Source organism: Macaca fascicularis, chromosome 2, assembly GCF_037993035.2.
Source record: "Macaca fascicularis isolate 582-1 chromosome 2, T2T-MFA8v1.1".
NCBI lineage: Eukaryota > Metazoa > Chordata > Mammalia > Primates > Cercopithecidae > Macaca > Macaca fascicularis.
The window spans coordinates 180,393,843-180,421,435 of NC_088376.1; positions in this window are offsets into that span (position 1 = coordinate 180,393,843).

The window sequence follows — 27,593 nt, forward strand, 5'->3', positions numbered from 1 at the left end:
ACATTGAACTGTGATTCTTAGTTGTTTAAAAAAATGATTTTTTCCCCAAAGAACATGTAATAATTATATAAAAATACCCAGTATTAGCTTAAAAGGAGAGAGTAACTTTTTCAATAACATAGAAACCATGCAAATAGGATTATCTGAACACAATGTAATAAAATTGAAAATTATAATTAAATCAAACAAGAAGACTTCTACCTATGTATTTTTTTAAATACCCTCTTAAGCACAATACAAAATTGCCAAATTTCTGCAAAATCATCATAATAAAAACATGACATATTAGAATCTGTGGAATACAGATAAAGCAGTACTCAGAGGAAAATTTATAGTTTGATACATTTATATCAATTAAGTACAATAAAAATAAGCTAATCATATATAATTTCTAAAGCTATTGATTTGCTTATGTCAGTAGAATTATGTATTCATAATTACATCAGTAAAAATGAAGAAAGTCAAACATACAAGTGTAAAATGTACTAATATCCTGATGTAGAAATAAATTCTGTACTTCAATGAAAATCTAAGCATTTCTTACAGTATACCAATTAGGTCTGTCTGATTCTAGTGCTGTTAATTGTTTTTGAGGTATTTTTCACCTTTTCCTAACTGTAGGTAATTTAAAGGAAAACAGATCATTATACTAAAAATATACATGTGCTAGCATTTCACTGCCATGCTCTTCACGATAGCAAAGACATGGAATCAACTTAGGTACCCATCAATAGTGAATTGGATAAAGAAAATATGATCTATATATACCATAGAATACTATGCAGCCATAAAAAAGAATGAAATAATGTCCTTTGCAGCAATGTGAATGGAGTGGGGGGCCATAATACTAGCAAATTAACACAAGAAAAGAAAATCAAATACTGCATGTTCTCACTTATAAGTGGGAGGTAAACACTGAGCGCACATGGACATAAACTTGGGAACAACGGACACTATGGACTGCTAGAGGGCTTAGGGAAGGAGGGCGACATGGATTGATAAACTACCTATTGGGAACTATGCTCACGACCTGAGTGCAATATGCCCATACGACAAACCTGCATATGTACCACCTGCATCTAAACTAAAATTTGAATTAAAAAAAAAATGAAGGTAATTGATGGGTATACAAACTCTACCTTGTAAGTTAAAATTTTGATATTTTTCCACACTATGAAGAAAAATTATCTCCTTATTTATAATTAATTTCAATATTCCTTTACTCCATACAAATTTCTGAAATTTTGATTTTTCCATTGAGCCATTTGTAACAGCTGTGGTCCCCTCACTGATTAACAAAGTAAAATATTTTACACATGTATATTATTTTATCTCTATAAGAGTTATGACTCTACCTTTTTCTTCAAATTATCTTTTGCCACTTATCATAGTAAAATTACATACTTTGTCAATAAAATGATCAAATAATATCAATACAATAACAAAATTAAACATTGAATTTCAAAATTTAGATATGAATGAACAAAGTTCATAAAAGGACAAAAGAATTAATAATTGTAAAATAATAAATTAAAAAACTAATAAATAAAAACTGATTTTTTGAAAAAGACAAACCAAATAACCAATATAACAAAAATAAAGAATGGAGTACATTGGGAAGAAAGTACAAATATACAAAAAACAAAATTGCAAGGAAGAAACAGAAATTAAAACACAGGAAAATTTATAAGCAAACGATTGTTTTGCATAAAATACGTTAAATACATTTGAAACACTGATAAAAGGATACATTTATAGCAAGAGCATAAGGATGTCTGATTGTCTTTAAAATTATTTTCACAAAAATATCAACGGAATTATTTTCTGAAGCTAGAGAAGTTCATTATAAAGTTAATTTGAAAAAGAAACCAAGTAAAGATAGCAAGAACGCTGTGATGGTTAATACTGAGTGTCAACTTGATTGGATTGAAGGATGCAAAGTATTGATCCTGGGTGTCTCTCTGAGGGTGATACCAGAGGAGATTAACATTTGAGCCAGCGGGCTGGGAAAGGCAGACCCACCCTAAATCTGGGTGGGCACCATCTAATCAGCTGCCAGCATAGCTAGAATATAAAGCAGGCAGAAAAATGTGAAAAGATGAGACTGGCCTAGCCTCCCAACCTACATGTTTCTCTCGTGCTGGGTGCTTTCTCTCTTGAACATCGAACTCCTAGTTCTTCAGTTTTGGGACTCAGACTGGCTGTCCTTGCTCCTCAGCTTGCAGACGGCCTATTGTGGGACCTTGTTATCATGTGAGTTAAGAGTTAATTAGTTCCATCCCTCTAAAGAACCCTGACTAATACAAAAGCCCCAGAAAAAAAAGGGTAATGTATGGAGGATAGTCCTATTGAATATTAAAATATTTTTCAGGTTAGCCTGATGCATGATTGTAATATAAAGTTTTTACAATTAAAACAGGCTGACTAGTGAAAAGTGTATAGAAAGCTTATAATTAAACACAAATACATTTCAAACTCGATATATGATAAGGTGGTGATATATTCAAAGTGAGTTGAAGAATGTCTCCCAAAAATTTATGTTCACATGCAACCTCAGGAGAGGATCACATTTGGAAATACAGTTTTTGCAAATGTAATTAGATAAAAATCTTTAGTTCAAATTAATCATCCTGGATTTAGATGGACCTTATAAGAAGAGGAAAGGGGCACCATGGTTCACGCCCGTAATCCCAGGACTTTGAGCAGCCGAGGTGTGAGGATAGCTTCAGACCAAGAGCTCGAGACCAGCCTTGCCAACATAGCGAGACCCTATATCTACAAAACAAACTTTAAAAATTATCTGAGAGTGGTCACTCATGCCTGTAGTCCTAGCTACTTGGGAGGCTGAAGCAGAAGGATTGCTTGAGCCGAGGAGCTCAAGGCTGCAGTCAGCTGTGATTGCACCACCATATTCCAGCCTGGGCAACAAAGTGAGACCTTGTCTCTGGGCGAGGGGGTGGGGGGGGCGAAGGAAAGGACACAAAGACGAAGGCCAGGTGAAATAGAGGCAGAAATTGGAGTTATGCTGCCATAAGCCAGAGTGTCAAGAGCCCCCAGGAGCTGGAAGAGTCAAAGAAGAATTCTCCCTTAGCCAGCAGAGGGAGGATAGCCCTTCAGACACTGTGACTTTGGACTTCTGGCCTCCAGAACTGAAATCCAAAGCAAAGCTCTGTAAAAGATTTGCCTTTATCTCTAAGTCAACAGAAAACTTCTGGAAGATTTTTAAGAATTATGATATTAGATTTACATGTTTAAAAAGCACATTCTAACTGTGGAAAGAAGATGAACTGAAATGTAGAACTGTCAGGAAGATAGCGTCAGAAGTCCAGGAAAGAGCAAATAGTAACTTGTGTTAAGATGGTAGTAGAAGAGACAGAGAAAAATGGTCAGATGCAGAAGATGTTTAGGAGGAAAATCACAGAAGACTCAGTCATGAATTTTTGTATAAAATATTAAGTGTAAGAGACAGATGCAAAATTGTGGATTGATTATTATAAACCAAACCTGAAAGAAACACAGGGTAGAAATATATAAATTATAGATAACAATCTCATTTTTTTAACTTTCCAAGATGATGATAATGTGGTTATATTATGCTGCTTCTTTTTAAATAACAATAATGTTTTAGTTTAACTGCCACAAAATTATAGTGTTAGGGTCCTTCCTCAAGGATACATGCAATGTGTATACGTTTTGATAAAATTTTGTGTGAAATTAATACAATCAAGAGAAGCCTGGCAGTAGAAATTATCTCTGACATTTAAATATGCCACAGAGAATCTACAGTAAAAGGGGTATTCCATTACAAAAAGATCTACATAGAAGCTGAAATGACTGTTAGCAAGACTTCTACAGTTAATTTTCTTGAGGAAGGTTCTCTGATATACAGATAGGAAATTACTTCCTCTTTTATTTAAGACAAGTTTTTTAAACCCTGTGAGGCTTGAGCTCCTTCATCCCCTATAAAACAAAGTTCCTAATGGTACTTTCTATTTAAAAATATTATAAGGACAAAATGAGATAAAGCAGGTAGAGTATTTTGAACAGGTCTGGTATGCCAAGTGTTCAGACAGGTAGTAGTAGAGGTGGTGGTTGGGGTAGTTGTAATTATTATTATTACTTCTACCAACATTTAGAATGTTTAATGTCTGGCATAAGGTTAAAATGAAATTGTTTCTACCTTATTTTGTTGATTATAAGTTGAGAAAGATTATTTGTGTTTTATGAGAGAGTAATCAGTTTACTGGGTGTATATTAAGAAATATATACTTGGTCTTCATCCCACGTCCCTGGTACAGAGCTCCTAAAACCTTTGGAATTTCCTAAATGATAAGGGTGAAAGGAGTACGTTCTGTTACATTATTTAGGTTTTGAACAGAGCTCCTAAAACTATTGGAATTTCCTAAGTAATAAAAATATATTTCGTCCTATATAAATCCATTTTATCACACCTACGTTTATGCTAATGAAGTGACTTGGGCTGGGCCCCTAGATAGTCTCAGGATAGGGTTGGCCACCAGAAAGACCAAATAATTAAGTGGTTGAAACTTTTAGCCCCACCCAGGCACCTCCAAGAAGGGGTGGTGAGGCTAGGGCTAGAGATTAAAGCTCTATAAGAAATTCTTGAACAATGAGTTTTGATGAGCTTCTGGGTTTGTCTTCCACAGGCTGGGAGGGTGGTGCACCCCAACATCACAAGGACAGGAGCTCCTGCACTCAGAACTCTTTCAGATCCTGCCCTATGTAGCTCTTCATCTGGCTGTTCATCTGTATCCTTAATAACAGCCTTTATAATAAACCAGTAAACATAAGTAAAATGTGTCCTGAGTTTTGTAGACATTTGAATAACTTTGTGTAAGTTTATATAGTTTAGCATAAGTCAGCAATTTAGTGTACGCCAGCAAGAACTGATTGTCTAAGCAAAATAAGAAGCACTTGGTACAAAGTAGAATCTTCTGCTATAATTTTATATGATTTTTCTTGAATGAGATTTTTTTTTCACCTATAAGGGAAATTTGAGAAACACATAAATTTAAGAAGTTAGATCTTTGTGAAGTTTTGTCAAAGTTACCTAAAGAGCCCTGAAATGTCAAAAGTAAAAGAGACAGATGGAATGACTGAATTGACAGAATTGACAGAATTGATTGATCAATGTGATCCTCAAGCAATATTAAGGCACCTATTGTAATCACCTGGTGGGTTCATCTTGCCCACTGCCCAGAAAAAGCCAATGCACTAAGAACAGCAAGGTTTTTTGTTTTTGTTTTTGCAGAAAGGAAAGAGTTTAACGCAGGGCTAGCCAAGTGAAAGCAGAGTTTATTACTCAAACCAGTCTCTCTGAAGGTTCAGAGGTTAGGACTTTTCAAGAATAGTTTGGTGGGCACGGAGCTAGGGAAGAAGTGCTGCTGATTGGTTGTGGATGAAATCATAAGGGTGTGGAAAATGGTCCTCCTGCACTGAGTCAGTCTCTGGGTGGAGATCAGGAGACCACTTGGGTCATGAATCACTGGTCTGGGTGGAGTCAATTGGTTGCCAGAATGTTAAAGTCTTAAAAACATCTCAAAGACCAATCTTATGTTCTCTAATAGTGATGTTATCTATAGGAGCAATTGGAGAAGTCACAAATCTTGTAACCTCTGGCTTCATGACTCCTGAGCAATAAGAAATTTTAGGAAAACAAGCTAGGGAACAATGGCTGAATATCAACAGAATTCAGGCCCTTCACATAATTCTAACCCTGTGGCCTTTTATTAATTTTACAAAGGTGATTTCAGACCCCAAGCAAGGAGGGGATCAGTTTTAGCGAGAGATTATTATCATCCTTGCTTCAAAGTTAAACTATAAACTAAATTCCTCTCATTGTTAGCTCAGCCTATGCCCAGGAATGAGTGAGGACAGCCAGCCTGTGAAGCTAGAAGCAAAATGGAGTCAGCCATGTTAGAATTCTCTTGTTTTCATAATCTTCGCAAATGTAGTTTTATTTTTAGATGAGTTCTATTTTAAGTTGCATTTGTGAAATGCTTGTAATATAATGAAAGGTGCACTTTTTTTTTTTTTTTTTAAGATGGAGTCTCATTCTGTTGCCTAGGCTGGAGTGCGGTGGTGCAATCTCGGCTTACTGCAACCTCCATCTCCCAGGTTCAAGTGATTCTCCTGCCTCAGCCTCCCGAGTAGCTGGGATTACATGAACGCACCATCACGTCCCGCTAATTTTTGTATTTTTACTAGAGACGAGATTTCACCATGTTGGCCAGGCTGGTTTCGAACTCCTGACCTTAAGTAGTCCACCCACATGGGCCTCCCAAAATGCTGGGATTGCAGGCATAACACACTGTGCCAGGCCTAAAAGTACACTTTGAACAAATGATGCCTTCACCTCCTGGTTGGCCATCCCAAAATGGACATATTACAAGTTTTTTTCTCAAAAGTGTATTTTTGGACCCAAGGAAGTACAGTTGTTTCTTGGTACCTAGGGTATTGGTTCTAGGATCCCCCACAGATACCAAAGCCCAAGGATGCTCAAATCCCTTGTTTAAAATGGGGTAGTATTTGTCTACAACCTACACACATCTTGCTATATACTTGAAATCATCTCTAGATTAATTATAAGAGTGCAGTTGACCCTTTAACAATGTGGGTGTTGGGGCACAGACCCCCACACAGTCAAATATTCATGTGTAACTTTTGACTCCCCCAAAATGTAACTATCTAATAGCCTACTGTCAACCAGAAGCCTTATCAATAACATAGTCAATTAACACATATTTGGTGTGTTATATGTATTATATACTGTATTCCCATAATAAAGTAACCTAGAGAAAGAAAATGTTATTAAGAAAATAATTAAGAAAGATAAAATAGGCCGGGCGCGGTGGCTCACGCCTGTAATCCCAGCACTTTGGGAGGCCGAGGCGGGCGGATCACAAGGTCAGGAGATCGAGACCACGGTGAAACCCCGTCTCTACTAAAAATACAAAAAATTAGCCGGGCGCGGTTGTGGGCACCTGTAGTCCCAGCTACTCGGGAGGCTGAGGCAGGAGAATGGCGTGAACCCGGGAGGCGGAGCTTGCAGTGAGCCGAGATCGCGCCACTGCACTCCAGCCTGGGCTGGGCGACAGAGCGAGACTCCGTCTCAAAAAAAAAAAAAAAAAGAAAAAAGAAAGATAAAATATATTTACGATGCATTAAGCAGAAGTAGCTCATCATAAAGGTCTTTATCATCTTTACATTGAGTATGCTGAGCATAAGAGGAAAAGGAGAGGTTGGTCTTGCTCTCTCAGGGGTGGCAGAAGCAGAAGAAAATCTACATATAGGTGAAACCGCAGTTCAAACCCGTATTGTTCAAGGGTCAACTGTACATTGTAAATGCTATGTGAAGAGTTGTTATACTATATTGTTTGGAGAATAATGTCAAGAAGTCTGCGAAGAAAAATGTCTGTTTGGTACATATGCAATTGTCCTTTTTAATTTTTTTTTTTAATCCATGGTTGTTGAATTCACAAATCTGGAACCCACTGATACGGAGAGCCCACTGTGAGTACATTTATGCACCATATAATGGTGTTTTAGTCATTGATGGACTGCATATACAGTGGTGGTCCCATAAAATTATAACATGATTTTTTTTTTATTTTACCTTTTCCATGCTTAAATATGTTTAAATACACAAATACTTAGCATTGTGTTACAATTGCCTGCAATATTCACTACACAATAACATGCTCTATAGGTTTGTAGCCCAGGAGCAATAGGTTATGCCATACAGCCTACATGTGCAGCAGGCTATACCATCCAGGTTTGTGTAAGTACATCCTCTGATGTTTGCATGACAAAATTGCCTAACACCACATTTCTCAGAAGGTATCCCCATCATTAAGCTCTGCATGACTTTAATTAGTATCAGAGTTCTCGGTTTGTTTTTCAGCTCCATCTCCTACTAAGTGTAGGTGCAGAAGCAGGTTACTTAATTAATCTGACCTTTAGTATCCTCATGTTGAGAAATGAGGAGTGAAACACGTTACGCATGTCATGGTTGTAAGATTTAAATAATGTAACATATTCAAATCACGTAGCATATGGCCTAGTATATAGTATGAGATTGCAAAATGCTGGTTTTCTTTTCTCTTTTCAGAAATATGATCTGTGACTATTTGGGGAACATTTTGGCTGAGGAATGTAAAATAATACTTAGGTGTACACTGAAATAAAACGTACAATTTCAGATTCTTTTCAGTCTTAAATTTTATTCCTAATGGGTAAAAGAATAAGAACTAAATGACTTTTTTTAGTTTAAATTCTCAATTATACTTTTAAAATTATATGTTTAAAATTACATGAATTAGGATGTACTTGATGTGTTGACATGATTTAGACATACGGAAAGCAGACTTCATTGGCATCTGATAGATACATTAAATACCAAATTAAAGATACAATAACGCATTTCCAAGTTCAGTGTTTTGTTACTCTATCCCTTTATTCTTTATTCAGTCACACTGTTTAGCTGGAAACCTCTTCCAATGTCTGTTCAGAGTAAACAACATTTTGAAAGGAGTATTTTAATGAGACCATTTGTGTTCCCAGTGCCTTGCAGAGTGACAGATTATGGAAAGCATAGATAAATATTGTTTGAATTGAGGGTATAAAAGTGGAAACATTTTATAAGCTTACCAGTGTCTCACATTGACTATAAACTAGTCAATTTTTCAGATGTGCACCAAATGTAAAACTTTAAAAGAAGCTGAGTCACAATACCCATTATTTTTTTCAATAAAACATTTTGGAAATGTCATCCCACAATGTTAATTTCTGAGCATCTCTTGCTTCTAGGCTTCTTGAAAGGTACTGAAGCAAGCAGAAAAAGTATTTTCCTCAGTTTTATAATACTAACAATGCTAGTTCATTTCAAAGAGTTTTTACATTTTTATCAAGGTTTTCTGTGTCTACCTATATATCTCTAGTTAGAAACTGATGTGCCATAATCTCTGTAACTGAAAAGTTGTTTAACCTACAAATTTATTTTGCCTTATAATTTTCTGGTGCCTGAAAATGTACTGATAAATGACGCCCTCCCATTGTTCCAAATACCTAGTGTAAAATGCCGTCTGTCTGTGTCTGCATTTAGTATTGATTCTTCAAATGGAAAAGAATCTGTAATAAACACAGGGGAATCAAGACAGGCTTTTAGACTCAGCAGTAGATTCAAGTAGAGAGGGCAGGCCAGAAGCGGTTTTAAACTGCCTGGAAATTACTGTGCAGTGAAAAGGGCTGGGAATCCACAATTTGTTAGTAAACCCAACTCTTATCATAAAAGCTGTCAAAGCACTGACACAAGATACTAGATTTTTTTCCTTTTTTTGTGAACACTTTATAATCTAGTAGTGCAGGGTCAGATGGTACAACAGTTCAAATCATTTCATGAAGCATTGGCCTCAGATAATCAGTAATCCTTTTCTTCATTTTCGTACCCACAGATCTGACCTACAAATCCTTTCAACTTGGAAAAACTCCACTTCACGCAGAGTATGGACAAAGGGGCTGGTCTTGGACTATTGCTGTGGCAAAGGAGTCTTTTTTCTTCTTAAAAAGGGCAGGTGGGAGGTTAGACTAATTGAATCATTTAGTGGCTGCGACATTTTTAAGTGCTTTCTTGCTTGAGGGGCCAAAATCTATATTAACATTTCTGCCCTTAGCAAGGCAGTCTCTCAAGTCAAGATGAGTTGCCCACAAGTCCAAGGACTCAATAGAGCTCACTAAATAAATAACAAGCAGGTGTGAATTGTGGCAGTCTAATGGATTGTGTTGAATCAAAACTAAAAGGAAAAAAAATAAAATAAAAAGCGAGGGGACCTGGTATCCATGGTCAACCGTAAAATGTTTCTCCAATGCCTCCTTCAATCTTGAGTTATTCAGTCAATCACCTCTCTCCCATTTGAATTAGAATGCCAATGTGGTGCATTCAAACAAGTCAACTGATTTGAGAATGTTAATTTGTCAAGGGCATTCTGAAAAGAGAAACGAACTGTATATTGCCCTACTCAAACTCTTTCCCCTGTATCTCTACAGCACCCCACATGCCTGCCACACACACAGCCATAAGCACCTTATGAATGGAACTAAAGGGTTTAAGGAACAAATAAGATAGATGGTATTTCAAAATTTGTCATGCAGAATCTTTATGTTCCTTCTTGAGACTTTCTGGTATGAGGAAGTTTTATACTATTAATTTCCTCAAAAACAATGTTTTCTAAATGTAGTAAATGATTTTTTTTTTTCTACATTGCTCGTTTCCAATCCAGTTATTTCATAGTTTTTCCTCTCCTTTCTGTTCTTTACCATGTTGATTGAAAGACATCAATTCAAATTAATTGCTTGCAGTAATTAACAATACTTTTAAAACTCTGATCAAATTATTTGACAATTCATATACGAAAATAGAAAGATGAAGCTATAAAGTAAGTCCAGAAAAAAATAATAGCTATAATTTATTGTGTTCACACTGTGTGCCATGTTAAGTCTCGAATTAAGCACCTTACAAATATTAAAGAATAATAGGCATTGAACCAGACATTAAGACAAATTTTAAAGCTACAGTAGTTCTAATGGCCTGTCAGAGTCAGTCACATATACATACAAATTTGATTTTGATTTAGGTGACGTGATGAAGCCCCGATGCCTGTATGTTTCTCCTCCCAAAAGATGTTGAAATTTAACTAACCAAGATCCATTCTTTGGAATCTGTTATTATTTCTTAGAAATATTTTAAGCAGAACAACTCTTCTAAATTTTATTTCCCTAAGGCACTATCAATCTCTTTGTCTTTGCTAATTCTCCCTACTTTTCTCTCTCATGATTCTTTTTGCTTTTTTTTTTTTGTCTACTGTAAGTTAATAACCAGCAAAGAATGTTGTCATCCCTGAATTAAAACATATTGCAGCCCACTGTGTCACATGCAAATACTTTTCTCAGAATGGAAAAACGCAGATCTTGAAGGAGAAATTTCACCTTTTGCACACAATTGCTCACTGTTTTAAATGGATGAAATTGATTAGAAGTATAGTTCCATGAATTAATTGGAAGAAGGCATTACAGTGTCCGTTTAAGAAATTGACACAAAGAAGATCTAAAGGAAAAGAGAAATTTAAATGTGGTAATAGAATAGTTCTGTGCCTGAACGGGAGGAGGAGAAGTAAGTTGAGCTGAATAATTTGAATTTTAGTAGAATTTACAGTAAGTCTCTGATTTTGTAATCTTATGCTGTGTTCTACACAAATTGCCTACCAATGTGGAAACTACCACAAAGTAATCAACTGCAACACATTCTTTGACATGAGAAGGGAATTAGAAGGAAGGACTGCTTCAAAGAGTTTGGTAGCACACTTTATATAAACCCCCCCTTTTTTTTAATTAACAAAATAGTTTGGAGTCCTTTTTCTACCACTAGGTTATTATGTGTGTGTGATCTATAATCTTCCTTCTGAAAATTGTTTATGTCCTAATTCCCAGGCCAAATTGATAGACACCTCTCAAACCACCCGATATGGTTTAGATTTGTGTCCCTGAACTCACAAGTCAAATTGCAATCCCTCATGTTAAGAAGGGCCTGCTGGGAGGTGATTAGATCATGGGGGCAGGTTTCCCCCTTGCTAATCTCATGACAGTGATGAGTGAGTTCTCATGAGATCTGGTTGTTTAAAAGCATGTAGTACCTCCCCTTTCTATCTCTTTCTCCTGCTCTAGTTATGTAAGATGCGCCTGCTTTGCCTTGCACCATGATTGTAAGTTTCCTGAGACCTCCCCAGCCATTCTTCCTGTACAGCCTGCATAACCATGAGCCAATTAAACCTCCTTTCTTTATAAATTACTGTTTCAGGTATGTATTCATAGAATTTTAAGAATGAACTAATACACCACTCAATCAGCAAGACTTTAAATAAGAATAGTACTTCTACGCCAGGACTTCCCTACTCTCAAGAGGACTTTGAGGTTGACTCTGATGCTTCTAATTAGATAACAGGTATAGTTTTGTTTTCGTGTTTTTTTGTTTTGTTTTGTTTGTTTGTTTGTTTTTTGAGACTGGGTCTCTGTCACCCAAGCTGGAGTGCAGTGGCTCAATCACAACTTACTGCAGCCTTGACTTCCCAGGCTCCAGTGATCTTCCCACCTCAGCCTCCCAAGTGGCTGGGACCATAGGTGCACACCACCGTGTCCGGCTAATTTTTGTATTTTTGTTAGAGGCAGGGTTTCACCATGTTGGCCAGGATGGTCTCAAAATCCTGAGCTCAAATGATCCACCTGTCTTGGCTTCCCAAAGTGCTGGGATAACAGGCGTGAGCCACTGTGTCTGGCCACCAGTTATAGTATTTGGTGTTTCAGCAATGACCACAGGCTTTGAGAATCTGTAGCACTTTGTCCCATTTTTTTTCCATCTAAATTTTCTGGCATGGTTTCTGTTTTGTTCCATGTTTTGTCTGGGCAAACCCTTTCCCAGGAGACCAGCATCCTGTTGATGCACATTGCCTTCCTGTGTGTACTTCTATCACCCGTTTCAAAAGCCATGCCCAGTCCCATAAAGCCGAATTCCTTCTCTTCATCTTCTCCATGTTGCAAGATAGACACACAGATTCCTGGTAACATGTTACATAGGTTAACCCAGAATCAGGAAAAGATCACTCAGGGACAGGGAGCTCCCATGAGAAGAACCCAAAAGACATCAGTTGAATAGGCATATAAGGGGTGATGACTTGAGAATAAGTCAAAATACATGGAGTAGAGGCAAAAAAAAAAAAAAAAAAAAAAAAAAAAAGTTCTGGTTTTATTCTGGTTTTAGAAATAATGAGAAAGAATTCCAAATGGATTCAGGACTAAAGGTATCAGACATATATGCCAAAGGACCCAAATGTCAAGATTATGAGAAATGTGTCATGGGAAAGAGAATGAGAAGTTGTGCAGAGAATTAAATTTGGGCACAATAAGTTGCTTCTGCAAAATGACATTTGTCTAAACCATTCAGCAGGATCTTACTTTGTTTTGCCTATGTGGACTCGAGGAAGGAAAGCTTCCCCTTTGACCTTTGAAGGTTCACTGAAAATGAACTGACAAAATGCAGATTAATAGGAGGAAAAGGAATATAAATTTTTTTAAATGCTGGGCATGGTGGCTTATGCTGTAATCCCAGCACTTTGGGAGGCCAACAGAGGAGGATTGCTTGAACCCAGGCATCAAGGCTACAGTGAGCCATGATCATGCCACTGCACTTCAGCCTGGGAAACACAGTGAGACTCTGTCTCAAAAAAAATAAAATTAAAAAGTTAAAAAATTACTCCACGTGCATAAACATGGAGAAGTCACAGGAGAATGATTACCCAAAAACCCAATGAGATCTAGATGCGTATATATTTTTCTTCATAGAGGAAGCTGAGATGGGAGGCATAGGAGTACATGATTTTCAAGGGAAATAAATGAGCCCAAAAACCAATGGCTTGCAACAAAGTTCCTCTGAGTTCTGGGAGAGATGGCAGGACTTCGTGGTGAACAAAGAAGGTCTTATGACGCAGATAAAGCTTTCCAGGTATTCTCTTTGAGCTGCCACAGAAAAATAGATAAAAAGTCTGCCTGGATATGGGGAAGACTCTCATTCTCTTCTCTACTCTGGTAGCTAATCCTTCCTGGTTATTGAATGAGATTCCCAGGGAAGAGAATACTGAAACAATTGAATTTCTTTTGGAAAGAAGCTTTCTTAGTCAGATAAGGAAATCCCAGAGAGACTGTCTCCCTTCTTGTGCTTCGGAAAGAAAGAGAATCAGAGAGACAGAAGAAAGACCATAGAGAGACCTTGCTTCTGAGACTTATTTCTGAGGGCTTTCAGTTTTCTTTAATTTAAAGCAATCAGCGTGCCCACGCTTCATATTTTGTAGTATCACTTTCTGTGCCCCAACACAAATGACCAAGTAAGTAATAAGTCTTTGAATTATCTGAGATCATTACATAAGGTATGGCATGTTTTTATATCCCATACCTTTAAATGAAAGGAGTAGAAAAATCAGCTCAACAAGGAACCGACTTGACGCAGGTCAGTTTCCCTAAAGAACACTAAGAGGAGATTAGCCTGCAGGATGTGTAATGAGGAGTGTCTTCAAGGTCATTATCTATGTGAAACGTAAGAAAGCCGGACTAGGCAGAGGGAGACGTTGGGCCCTTATTCAATCACAGAAAGAGATCAGCTAACCCCATAAGAACTCTAAAGCTTCTAAAGCCCTTGAAATATGCCCTGAGTTGAAGCAAGGGGGCTGGGTTTGATCCCTGATTGACTGCAGATTGCCCCTGAGAAGGAGTATGACCTCCAGCAACGTGGTCCTGTTCAGCTTGAAAACACTTTTGCAACATTACGACCGTAGATAAATCTGGTATGGTTGATTCCATCTTGCATCTGACCTCCAAGCTGTCCATGGTCATTCCTGGGCATAGGTCAAGCTAACTCTAGAAGGAATTGAGTTCATAGTTTAACTTGAAAGCAGAAATGATAGTAGTTTCTCTCTAAAACTAATCTCCCTCCTTACTCAGGGACTGAAAACTGTCTTTGTAAGATTAATGAAAAGCAACAAGAATATAAGTATGACAGAGGCCTGAATTCTGCTAAAATGTATGTGTGGATTCTATAATGCCTTACTGCTCAGGAGTCATGTCGCCAGAGGTTACAAGATTTGTGACCTCAATTGCTCCTATAGATAACATCACTATTATAGAACCTGAGATTGTTTTTTTTAAAGAGATTTTTCAGACTGACCCCAGCTAGACTCATGACTCAACTCATCCTGTGGCCCCACACACAGGTGAACTCAGTGCAAGAGGACAGTTTTCGACACCCCTGTGATTCATCCTCAACCAAATCAGCAGCACCCATTTCTTAGCCCCCTGCCCACCAAATTGTCCATATAAAACCCAGCCTCTGAGCCTTTGGGAAAACTGATTTGTCTTGAGGAAGCCTTCTCCCACATGGGCTGACCTCACATTAATTAAACTCTTTCTCTACTGCAATGCTGTGGTCTCAGTGGATTGTATTTTGTCTGTGCAGAGGGAAAGAATAAATTTTCGAGTGACTGCAAGCTAAGAGAAATTCCTAGAAAGATTAGACAGCTGAAAACTATTTGTACTCCTAGTAGCTGGAAGAAGAATTTCAATGCTATAGGAAGATCTCAGTTATGAGCACAGTTTTCACTACAGAAGGATAACCAAAAGATATTTTATGTGAGTTTGGATGCATTTTTGAGTTACAGATTTTTTCCCCTCTCTATTTTATCTCTGTGCCAGCAAGGGAGGTTCTGGCAGTGTGGAAAGCAGAAGTAGCCAACAGAAATTTCACACTTAAGACTTCCAAAATTTGCATGTGCAATGTGGAGACTAGGGTTCCAGGGTAGCAAGGGATAAGATTGTGGATCCTGGATCAGTAGGGAGCTGGCCCTGCTCCCTGGCAGCACTTCAGAAAGGTAGCAAGATAAAAATCTGTGTGACATTTTTGAAAAGAGAGAACCTGGACATTGGAGTACCCAGCTTAATGAAATACCTCTGTGTCCCAAGAGGAGCTGGCTCTAAGTGGGCTATGGAGATGAGCAAAAGAGATGTATTAGTGTTCACTCCTGTGACCATTACCAGAGGATACCTACTCCTTCCCCATTGAGAATCAGCGGCACTCAATAAAACCCTGTCATCTTTGGGGATGGAGGAAAGCCCAAAGCATAACAAAGTTTGAATATCTTACCAGCCTACAGGATAAGGGCTTAGAATCAAAGTCATGTGTAGTCATATAAAAAAAAAAAATGAAAGAATGCAGTATTTCTTGCAAACCTAAGTTTCTGGCCTGAAGTCTATACTGGGTTGAAACCTATGGTGAGCTAGCTCAGGAATAGAAAATTATGACTGCAACTTCTATACTGGTAAAACCAGTATGGAATATTCCAAAAGATTTCATACCATACTTAAAAACTGTTGCTAACACGAATGAACAGAGTTTCTGTGCTGCCACAGAAAACATTGCAGTAAAGGGACCTCCAGGAGGAGACTGATACTTCTAGAAAAACAAGAGACAAAATGTTATGGCAAGTCCAAAAGACTTGTGGAAGACCTAAAAATATTTGCATAAGGAGAATGTTAGCAGAAATCCAACTTAAGGGGCCAAGAGTTTAGAGTCATCTAAAAAGTGGAAGTAATCATACAAGGAATATGTGCTGCCAATATTTAATATTTCTTTTTAACATCTTAATAAAACAGATAAGAAATAAACAAAAGTTTTAAAACTAAGGAGAAAATATCCAGATACTTTTGCCAGCAACCACATGTCTTTTGTAAGGAATGGCAGAGCTTTGTTGTGAGTCTGCTATGGTCTGAATGTTAGTATCCTGCCAAAATTTGTTTTGAAACCTAAGTCCCCCTACTAACCCATCAATGCAATAGTATTAAAAGGTTAGCGTGAGGTTAGCCTAGAGAAAAAATGAGAGAGAGAGAGACTCAAGTTCAGGAAAAAATGAGAGAGAGAGACTCAAGTTCAGGAAAAAATGAGAGAGAGAGACCCAAGTTCAGGCAAGCCTCTATTTAACCTGCAGGCTGCTCCATTACAGACAGAGGAGGCAGCCCTGAGCTTACAAAATGAGGGGTTTATATGGGGGAGAGGGACCCTATTGTTTATTTGTTGGTTAACTCTGCCACATATCACCTTGTGATATTTATGGTGCCGGAGGGTGTAGGTAAAGTTCGTTAATGCTTCCCATGTCCTACCCCTGTGCGGTCTGCATAGTTTGTAATTGGGGTTTGCTTTATAGCACCAAGGCCTGATAGGTAAAGTCTACTGGCTTCACCAGGGCACCTAGATAAGGGCTTAGAAATGTAAAAAGGTTTAAGAGAAAAGTGGGCAGCACAGAGAGGTTTGGGTGGAGTGTTGACAATACCAAGAAGCTATTTAGAGCAGTTTGTCCCTAACAGTTAGGCCTTTAGGAAATGAGTAAATGGGATTAATGCCCTTATAAAAGATGTTAAAGGGAGCTGCCTTGCCCTTTCCACCATTTGAGAACACAGCATTCTCCCCTTCCGTCACGTAAGAGAGCAGGACCTTATCAGACATCGGACACTGAATATGCTGATGTCTTGATCTTGGACTTCCCAGCTTCCAAAACTGTGAACAATAAATACCTGTTGTTTATAAATTACCCATTCTAAGATACTTTGTCATGGTAGTCTAAGCAGACTAAAACAGAGTCCAACAGAGAATGTGTTGGAAATTATGTTTATATAATAACTTTATCATGACTTTAGCCTGAATACATAAAGAATAAGACATTTTTCCATTTGTTTCCTTTGTCCAAAATGTGTGTAGGATGGCAGACTTTAGCATTAGAATACGTATAATTTTCTGAAGGAATGTTAAATTCTGTCAACTCCAAGTCCGATCAATATGGTTACATATATTTTATGTGGGATTTCGCTACAGTGGCCAGGTTGTTCTTGGACCCCTGGGGTCAAGTGATCTTTCTACCTCAATCTCCCAAGTAGCTGATATTACAGGCATGTGCTACTATGCCTAAAGTCATACCTATTTTTAAAATTTCAGGTATACATTATGTATTACACCATAAGCATCCTGGAAAATCAATGATATCAGCAGGAAAGAAAACAGGGAATCTTAAAGAAAAGCTGAAATATTAAAATAGAGATGGTTTACCAATGACACTGTGTTTTGAAAAATTTTAGATTTACTTTCTCAAAGAGTAACATAAATTATTTAAACTTTTGGGTAGAATTTTGAGTTGTTACCTAAAAATTACATCAGAAGGATCAAGATTTATGTCCACATTTACATATGGCAATTTTGTTCGCAATCTGTCAGAACTGACCTTTTATGAATTTGAGACGACGTAGGAAGAGGTATCAGATCTCCCTGGCATGAATGAAAAAAAAATGCTAATAGGTTCCTAGTGGAGGTTATTAAGCAGCCGGATATAGAAATCAATAGAACTGTGCATTTATGTAAGAGAAGGTTATTGAACAGAAAATTGCAACAATAAGGTTCTGTTGAGAGAGGTTTGTGTTCAAGTTAGTTTTCTCTGTATTCCTCTCTCAGTCTTGTTCAGAAATAACTAGCAATATGCAGGAAAGCAGATGGAATTTGGCACCATTTCAAAGACTGCAGATTGGATGCTATGTATTTAAACTGTATGTAATTGAGAAATTATGAATGAGTCTTTGGGATAGAAAATGTCAACCATTTCCTGTTTTGCTGCAATTGGTTTGATTTATAATGACTTTATCAATAGTAAAATAAAAGGAAACGTATATACTAAAATATAAGAGCAGAAGAGGAAGAGTCAGTGAAGTTGCAAAGTGTGCCATTTTTTTAATGGAAAATGATTAACATTCAATTAAGAGACAAAAGTAATAAATAAGCTTACCCTTATGTAACCATAGTATCAAAATATAGAAAGCTTTATGATAAGCTAAAGTCAATAGACACAGATACAAAATGAATAATGCAGAGCAAAGTCTGGCTTTGAAAAGGGAGATAGAAATTGCCTAATTGCAAATTTCCTCATTGTTTCAAAGTCAATCTTTTTGTTCTCTGATATATCTGCAGATAGTTTATTTTGCTTCTGACTGAGGTAATCAACATCTTGCCCCAGGCATAGCTGGTATTCAACCTATGTTTCTCCGTGCACTCAGTAGGGAAGCCAATAGCAAAAACAGGCAAGTGCTAGAATTTAGCATGTTGACTAAAAACTCAAGGACTGCAGCTTGGTGGGAGTTCTGGTGTTTCTAGGCAGTAATTATACTAAACAACATAAAGGGCACTTGGTTTACATACTGATTGAATCAATGAGCCAGCCCACTCTACATTTACATATCATGTTCTCTGAAGTCTTTTCTCTTAGAATTACCCCAAGCAATGACTCAAAGGCTCTTGCTGTTTAATGAAAACAGTTGCAAATGAAACATTCCTACTGTAAAACTTACCAGAAGTTGACATCTGTCTCAGGAAGCACTTTTGTGTCAGTTTGTCTTATAAGAATCCCTTGTTCTGAATGACCTGAATAAGTAATGCTTTCTTCTTCTTCCTTTTGAAGTAGATGGTATCCAATCTCCAGCAATGTCATCATGAAATTCTCTCACAATTCTTAGTAAATTCTAAATGTGTAAAAGATTTAGGTATTTGTCAAGCAGTCTATCCATTTTTCTCTGATTTCACACAGCTCTGAAGAGTCTTTTAGAAGAGTCTCTTCTGCTGGGGCACATCTATACATACGTAACCTGCACGTTGTGCACATGAACCCTAGAACTTAAAGTGTGTGTGTGTATATATATACATATATATATATAGAGAGAGAGAGAGAGAGAGAATGACAGCTGTGCCGAGATCACCTAAGGCTGATGAGGGCTAGCAAAGTTCTTCACTTAAATCTACCATAGCCAAATAAACAACAGAAAGCTTTCAAAAAAAAAAAATGAGTGTCTTCTGTCCAGTTACTTTAAAGGTAGTTCCTACTACAGAAAACAGATAATCCCTGAGAGAATTACACAGTAGTCTCTTCTCCCAGCATCAACATACAGTTAGTTGATATATACAATAGGTATGTATGTATTTATTTATTTAGAGACAGAGTCTCACTCTGCCGCCCAGACTGGCAAGCAGTGGCATGATCACGGCCCACTGCAGCCTTAACCTCCCGGGCTTAAGTGATCCTCCTGCCTCAGCAGCCCGAGTAGCAGGGAATACAAGCATGCACCACCACAACTGGCTAACTTTTTAAATAAAAAATTTATGGAGATGGGTGTCTGTGTTACCTAGCTATGTTACCTAGCCTGGTCTTGAACTCCTGGGCTCAAGCAATCCTCCCACCTCAGCCTCCCAAAGTGCTGAGATAACATGTGTGAGCCACCAAGCCTGGCCTAAAAATAGTAAATTGCACGGGGAGCCTACAGAAAACTAGTTCCCCTAACAATCCACAAATAAAAATAAATACAAATTATTTGGGGGGCAACCTTGTCAGCCTTTGTCAAATAAAACAAATCCAGACTTAATAAGGAAGACTTTATCAAAAGGATTACTCCAAGCAAGGAAGAGGCTAATGGAATAGAAGAAAAGGGAGCTATTGCAATGGAGAGAATACTTTGACGTAGATCTGGTTGCTTCAAAGGTTAGGCAAAAAGGGGTTTTCTTCTACAGAGAAGAGTTAACAAATGTGGATAGAAACAGGTGCTACAGAAGTAAGATGGAAGGATAGTGGGATTTGGTAGTAGATCAAGCCATATTTTATTCTGAGGCCAGCCAAGTTTCCCATTTTTCGTAAGGAGCTGTATGCTGGTTCAGGCTAAGGGTGGACCAAGTTTAGGAGCCTGGTGGAAGGAGAGAACCTTAATCGAAATCTGTTTAATAAGAACTTTGTTTCCAGTAATCAGTGGGGACAACAAATTCAGCTAATCATTTAGGGGTAAAAAAATGAAAATTTGGAGGGCCTCTGTCTGGCCTTGCAATAGGCAAATAAGCCATCAGTGAGACTTATCTAAGTCTTATGGCGAAGCGTAGTTATTTCCAGTAAACTATTTTCTGGAACATAAAAAGGTGCAGGTTGATGGGGTTAAGGACACACTACCACAAAACATGACTCCTTGGCATTTCAGAAAACAACAGAATCAGGAAGGTCCCCCTGACTTTCTTCTGCCCTTCTCCCTTGATTCAGGCTATAAAAGAATTCTCCAAGTTTCCTCTAAAGCAAGCTATAAAGCCTTCATTCCAGAAGTACCCTCCCTATTCCTTGAGAACAGGAACATTCTTATTTCAGAAGACACAGATATGCCAAGAAGATATTGAACAAATAGGCCTTGCTAAGTACCCCTCAATACGACTTGAATGTCTCCTCTAAAACTCATGTTGAAATTTAGTTGCCATTGTAATGGTTTTGGAAGGTGGGGCCTTTAAGAGGTGATGAGGTCACCCTCATGATTGGATTGGTGTCATTATCAGGGGAGTGGGTTACTTATCGCTTGAGGGGGTTAGCTATTACATGAGTAGGCTCCTGATAAAAGAATGAGTCTAGCTCAATTCCTTCTATCTCACATGATCACTTGCCCTTCCACCATGTTATGACACAGCACTTTGCCCTTGCCAAACACAGGCACAATGTTCTTGTACTTCCCAGCCTCCAGAAACATGAGCCAAATAAGCTTATTTTCTGTATAAGTTATCCAGTCTGTGGTATTGTGTTATATCAGCAGAAAATGGACTAAGACATCACATTGGTACTGACAGTGGGACTGTTGCTATATCAAATACCTGAATGGGAATGTCTACCCTATGCCTATCTCATCATTGTATTTTGGAAGTATATAACTTGTTTTGACATCACAAGCTCATAGCTGGAGGGAATTTGCTTTGGGATAAATTATGCCTTGAGTCTCACCCAAATCTGTTTTAAATGAGACTCTGGACTTTGTACTTTTGAGCTGATGCTAAAATGACTTAATACTTTTGGGATTATTGGCATGGAATTAATGTATTTTGTATGTGAGAAGAATATTTTGAAGAACGAGGCACAGAATGCTGCAGTTTGAATATCCTTTCCAAAACTCATGTTGAAAGTTAATTGTCACTGTAACAGTGTTGGGAAGTGAGATCTTTAAGAGTTGATTACGTCATGAGGGATCTGCCCCTATGAACAGATTAATGCTGTTATCTCAGGAGTGAATTAGTTATCATTTGAGTGAATTCCTAATAAAAAGGATAACTTTGTTTATATTTCTTTTCTTTGTCTCACATGCTCATTTGCCCCTCTACCATGATATAATGCAGCACAAAAGCCCTCACCCGATGTTGGTAGCATGCTCTTTGACTTCCCAGCCTCCAGAACTATAAGCCAAATAAACTTTTTTTTTTTAATAGATTAGTTTGTGGTATTCTGCTTTAGCAGCAGAAAATTGACTAAGATACCCCGCAGTATATTACCATTACATCATACCCTCTCTGTTCAATTACACTTCTGCATGACTGACCACTCATTATCAAACTTAGCACAGAAATACACAGATTCCCCTCTTTCTTGGAGTCTTCATTTCTAAAGGCTCTTGTGTCATGTAAAACTTATATTAAATAAATGTGTATGTGTTTCTCTTGTTAATCTGTCTTTAGTTAATAGAGATTTCAGCCGTGAACCTTGTGATAGGTGGAGAAAGAAAACTGTTCCCCTCTGCAGGGGATTTCTGATTTCTCTAACCTTCACTGTTTTTCAGAAGTACATGGCTCAGGTAAAATTCAACATTGTCATCTTTTATGTATAGGCATATTTTATGGATATAAGAACTGCTCATCTTAGATTCCTAGTCTCTAGTGTTGGCCTGACACATAAAAGAATTTCAATGTTTCATGAGGTCAAGGGTAAGACTCCTTATCTTGTAAAGGCAAGGGTATGAACCTCTTGTACATACTCAACTTTATTTCTGCCTTGGTTTTGTTAGAGAAAAATCCTTCAGACACTTGTTAAAGATGGTAAAGAAACTTTATCCAAGAAGAGGACGACTGCAGAGGTGCCTTAGAAGCAGGAGAGAGATCAAGCTAAACTTTAAATACAACAAGGACAGATGGGGATCAGTGGGTGAAAAATTAGTATGAGTTAATGTAAGAGTAGGGAGATTCCTGCTCAAGGTAGGCCAGGGTGATATTGAGAGTGAGGGATAAGAAATTTGATCAGATATTGAGGCTGGGAGATTTTTCATTGAACTGATTCAGCAGGATTCATGCAGAAACTGGACTAAACACACCAAAGACAAAGACCAAGTACAGAGCCTAATCAGAACGAGAACTTGGAGAAGCCTGACCCCAGTTTAGTCAAGGATTCTTTGTCAGTCGAAAAATATTAGCAGGCAAAAATCTGAATGTAGGAAAATAAAAGAAATAAGGTGGACCCCAGTCATCATAATAACTCTAAAATCCCTAAAGCTCAGGCAATCCTATTTTAAGCATATTTGACAAAGAACAGAAGGGGCTTTCTGATTCCTAATTAAGATCACAGCCCACCACAAAAGCTGGTTCTTCAGCAGAAGTGTGAATTGATTTTGCATGAACAAGAGCTAGTTTAAATTGACATAGGAAACCACTTCTGCAGACCTGCTGACTTCTTAGTCAGAAGCACCTCCATCATCATAGCCACACTGCCTTGTTAGACAATTGAGGTCATTTGTTGTGGTTGCAGGTGTCACTTGCATTACCCTTATCTTCTAGTTTCACACTGATCTGATCTCTTCACAACATTAAAAAGATCTGAAACCCCATCTCTACTAAAAATACAAAATTAGCCAGGCATGGTGGTGCATGACTTTAATTCCAGCTGTTTGGGAGGCTGAGGCAGGAGAATCGCTTGAACCCAGAAGGCTGAGTTTGTGGTGAACCGAGATTGTACTGTTGCACTCCAGGCTGGTGACAGAGCGAGACTCAGTCTCAAACAAAACAAAACAAAAGAACTGATTCACCTTAGCAGATATCTTCACTCCTTCCTGCCAAAATAAAGGCCTTTTGTGTTCTTCAAAGGTCTAAGGGAACTGGAGATGACACAGTACCTGGGGAATTTAGAAAAGGAGAGTGGAGGCTCCCCGCAAAGGAACACAATTCTTAGGGTGGAGAATAGATGCAATTGAGGTTATTTCACTCATTCAGACTTTGCTGCACATTTTCTCTTTAATGACAAAAGTTTTTAGATGACATGTTTATAAATAACTTTTAAAATAACATTGTTAAACTTAGCCTTTGACTTTATCCTATGTATTTTCCAGAGCTGATAAATAAAAGTTTCTGCAAAGTCAGGATTTATTCTTTTATGCCTCTGTCAATAATGGATTAGTCGAAACAAAAGGATTCTATGTGTGTATACAGTGATTAAATCATGCTGCTCCACCTCACTGCTAAAGATTATTATGCCTCTGGAAATATTTTGATTCTGAAAAGATTTGGCCTGACTTCCTTAGTGCCAGAGAAGAAAAGTCCTGCTATTTTCCACTGTTCTCCTTGCTAAACCTCTCATTCTGTTCCTTCAAACTCACATCCCAAGTGAATCAAACAACACCTACACTATAGTCTTAAATATCCCTAAGCAACTCCCTGAAGTGCTTGGAGGACTACTCAGACAAGGTACTGATGGAAGATTTGATTGATGACTCATGGGTGCTGTAGACAAAATTGAAGTGGTGGCATGAAGCTAGAAAAGGAACTGCTGCTAAGACTGAGTGTTCTCCCAGAAACTGTTTCCTAACACACCTGGATTACCTTTTCAAAGACATACACATGCTCGTACACACACAGAGACACTCTGCTTTTTAGTGAATGACAAAATGATTTTGTTGTATATAACTTTTTTTTTTAACCAATTAAAGAGAAAACAATTACATTAACTTCAAATCTATGGCCATGGTAATTTTTTTGTCTCCTCCATTTGGCTAAATGCTTGATAATTGCAATAACATTTCACTCATGGATAGATCACTCTTCTGAATATGAATACTGGGCTCAGGTACACTCCTCACATTTTGTGAATCCTTCACCTAATTAATAGGAGGTGAGTCTCTTAACCTGCTGCCCAGGTCCCATGGCAGATTATTAGCACTATTGCTTTGATTGATCTTTTTAAGTGCTCCTCTTGGGAAAGATATTTGAAAGTCACATTTAAATAAGGATTCAACAATTACTGAACATTAATTCTCTTCTAGTCTCAAATGCTATTTCTGGCAAAGGTTATGGAGACAATTTTAATGGGAGAAATACACCATTATTTAGTTACTCCTGATTCCCAATACACGGCAAACGTTTTGTGCTAATTTTTTTACTGACCTTCTCTAATGATACAGATTTTCATTCACATTTGAAATGTGGATAATAAAGCAAAAGAGAAAAGAACTAGAACTCACAGAGACTTATTGTATCTCTTCATTCCAAATACAGCCCTCAGTGACATGGCATCTCATTCAAAGGATGCGATTTAATTTGTATCCAAGAAAATTCTTCCTTTACTCTCTCATCTTATTCTCAATTAATAGAATATAGTAAAACCAAAAGGCTTTTTCCATATAGAATCATAAAGCTGAAAAGAACCAAATTTCATTCACCAAGAAAAACAGACAGACTCAAACAGTGTAAATAATTTTCCCAAAGACACAAAATTTCATAGCAGTAAAACCATGACTTGAGACCAGGTCTCTGGACATCCAGTCTTCTCGCTTCTGCATAATGTTGCTTAAATATAACTTGTGAATTCGTTATTTTTGAAAGTCAAGCATATATCTTTTCCTACCCTGCCTTCAAACAAAAATATAAAATGAAGAAAATTCAGATTCCAAAAGAAGTAATTATGTAATTGCGACTGCATTTGAAATTTCTAATCTATACAGTAAAACTGCTTATGGAAGGAAAATAAAGGGGAACCATTAAATCAAAAAGGGAATGAGTTTGAAACTTTCTTAAATTTTACAAAACTTTTAAATAAAGACATATTTTTAGAAAAACAACCAAATTGCAAACTAATGACTGAGAGAGACATTAAAAATACAAAGCAATGCTAAATGCAACTTAACAAAATTTTTCTGCTGTCAGGAAGGTAAGAAACCAATAAAGAAAAAAATGAGAATATTAGTGGATGAAACAGGAAATGAAGAAGCTCCGGATGGCAATAGCTCATCTGTTAAAAACGCAAAGAGGAATATAATTCACATATTAAATGAACACAAAGTATCTGTCATCAGACATTGATTTTGCATTTAACCATCAAAGGGGACTTCAGTCAAAAAGTAAAGATAGTTAAAGTAAACCAAAGGTGCCAGGCCACAGAAGTGAAGAAAAATGATTACAGAATTTTATGTAAGGGAAAATGAGGAAACAGTTGAAGTATGGTTAAATAACAGGCTGTTTTATCCGTTTGTATGCACACGTAAATCCTACTGTCTTCATAGAAAGTTTACACATGTCCAGAAAAACCTCTGCTTTCTCCCTTGAGCAAGCAAACAGTCCTGTTTAAATAGCAGCATGCTTGTGGAGGTTATAGGAGGCATTAATGAAATCAGGGCACAGATGGATCTTCTAAACTACTCATCCTCTTTGGAAAAGCGCTTTGTGATATGAGAAGCCATGGATCATCTATTTACTTTCAGTCCTCAGTGAGAAGACAACCAGCCTGCTCATCATTGAACTGGCATGTCAGCTCTCAAATTTTCTAGCACACGTAGCTAAGTAACAAGAGACAGGAACTTCCTCAGGTAAGCCCCAGTGCCTGCCATTTCAAATGCACATCTCCCTTAGGCTCAAAATTAGTATTAATATTAACATTATTTATAATGTTTTCTAAAATGTATCTTTCACAACATTTTATAATTACATACGATGCTTAAAGTTAAAAATTCTACCTTTCTGCCAAGAATGCATACATCTCTTTCATATACATCTAATGAATAAGACAGAAATTCACATGATAGCTTTTTAATGGCCATCAGTAGATATCACTACAGAAAGGTAAACATCACCATAGTTAAATGAAAGAAGTTGAATTTAAAGTTTTCCAGAGGCATCAGTACTCATCTCTAGGACAAATGCCAATCACATTTGAAGTTAATCAGCAAGCACCCAGCTGGTTAACAGTGGGCAATTCAAGTTTTATTTGGACTACATACCCACCTTGTGGGGAAGACAGTTAAAAGGATACTTGTTCAAAGACAAAAGCTGCCTGTTGTGGTAGAAGAAAAGGTAAGATCTACTCTAATGCTCTAGCCATATGCTGCGAAAACAGTTATTTTCTTGTGGCCAATATGCTATGACTAGTTTACTCTATGGGGAAGAGGATTCCAGCCTCCAAATATCAGCCCTAGGACAACAAATGTATGAAGGACAGAAAGAAACGAAGTTACTCTGGAAGCTACTATTGGATGGGAGGCAGGTGGGATATCCCTGAGAGGAAGAAAATCTTACTGAGGAGGAGAACATTCAGGTGCCTTGACCTTGATCCTGGATCCCAGATATTATTATTGAGAAAGCAGACTTCAGCACAGTGGCTTTGTTCATCATTGACTGCATAACCTTATTCAAATAGGCATGAGGCATTTATTTCTTTTATAACACTTTCATTCTCTTTTCTTTTGATGGGCGTTCATATGAAAATGTAGAGAAAAGTTATATCTTGTGTGTTTGAGGCACATAATCTTTGGTAAACTCATGAGATTATACCACACTTATGCATGTCATTGGTCATGCACATTGAGTTGGTAAGATGTAACACTCAGGTGGTAATGCTGAAAGTCCATTCTGCGGGTTGGAGTCAGGTAGGGCTAGAGATCTGGGGAAAGGAGGAAACACAAAGAACAAAGCAATCCTTTAGGAAGCACAATGAAGCAGCAGTAACTTTTGTGAGTAGAGTATTCTCACTTCTTCAGGAGAGCAGCTTCCACTTCTGGAGATGCAGATGATTTAGAACTTTCAAATCAGACAGAGCAGCACTTAAGCAGCAACTGCTGCATGAGTCAGTAGGGTGGAAAACAGGATGGGTGGGATGGCAGGCAAACAGAAGGCCAGCAGAAAGGGTGTGTAA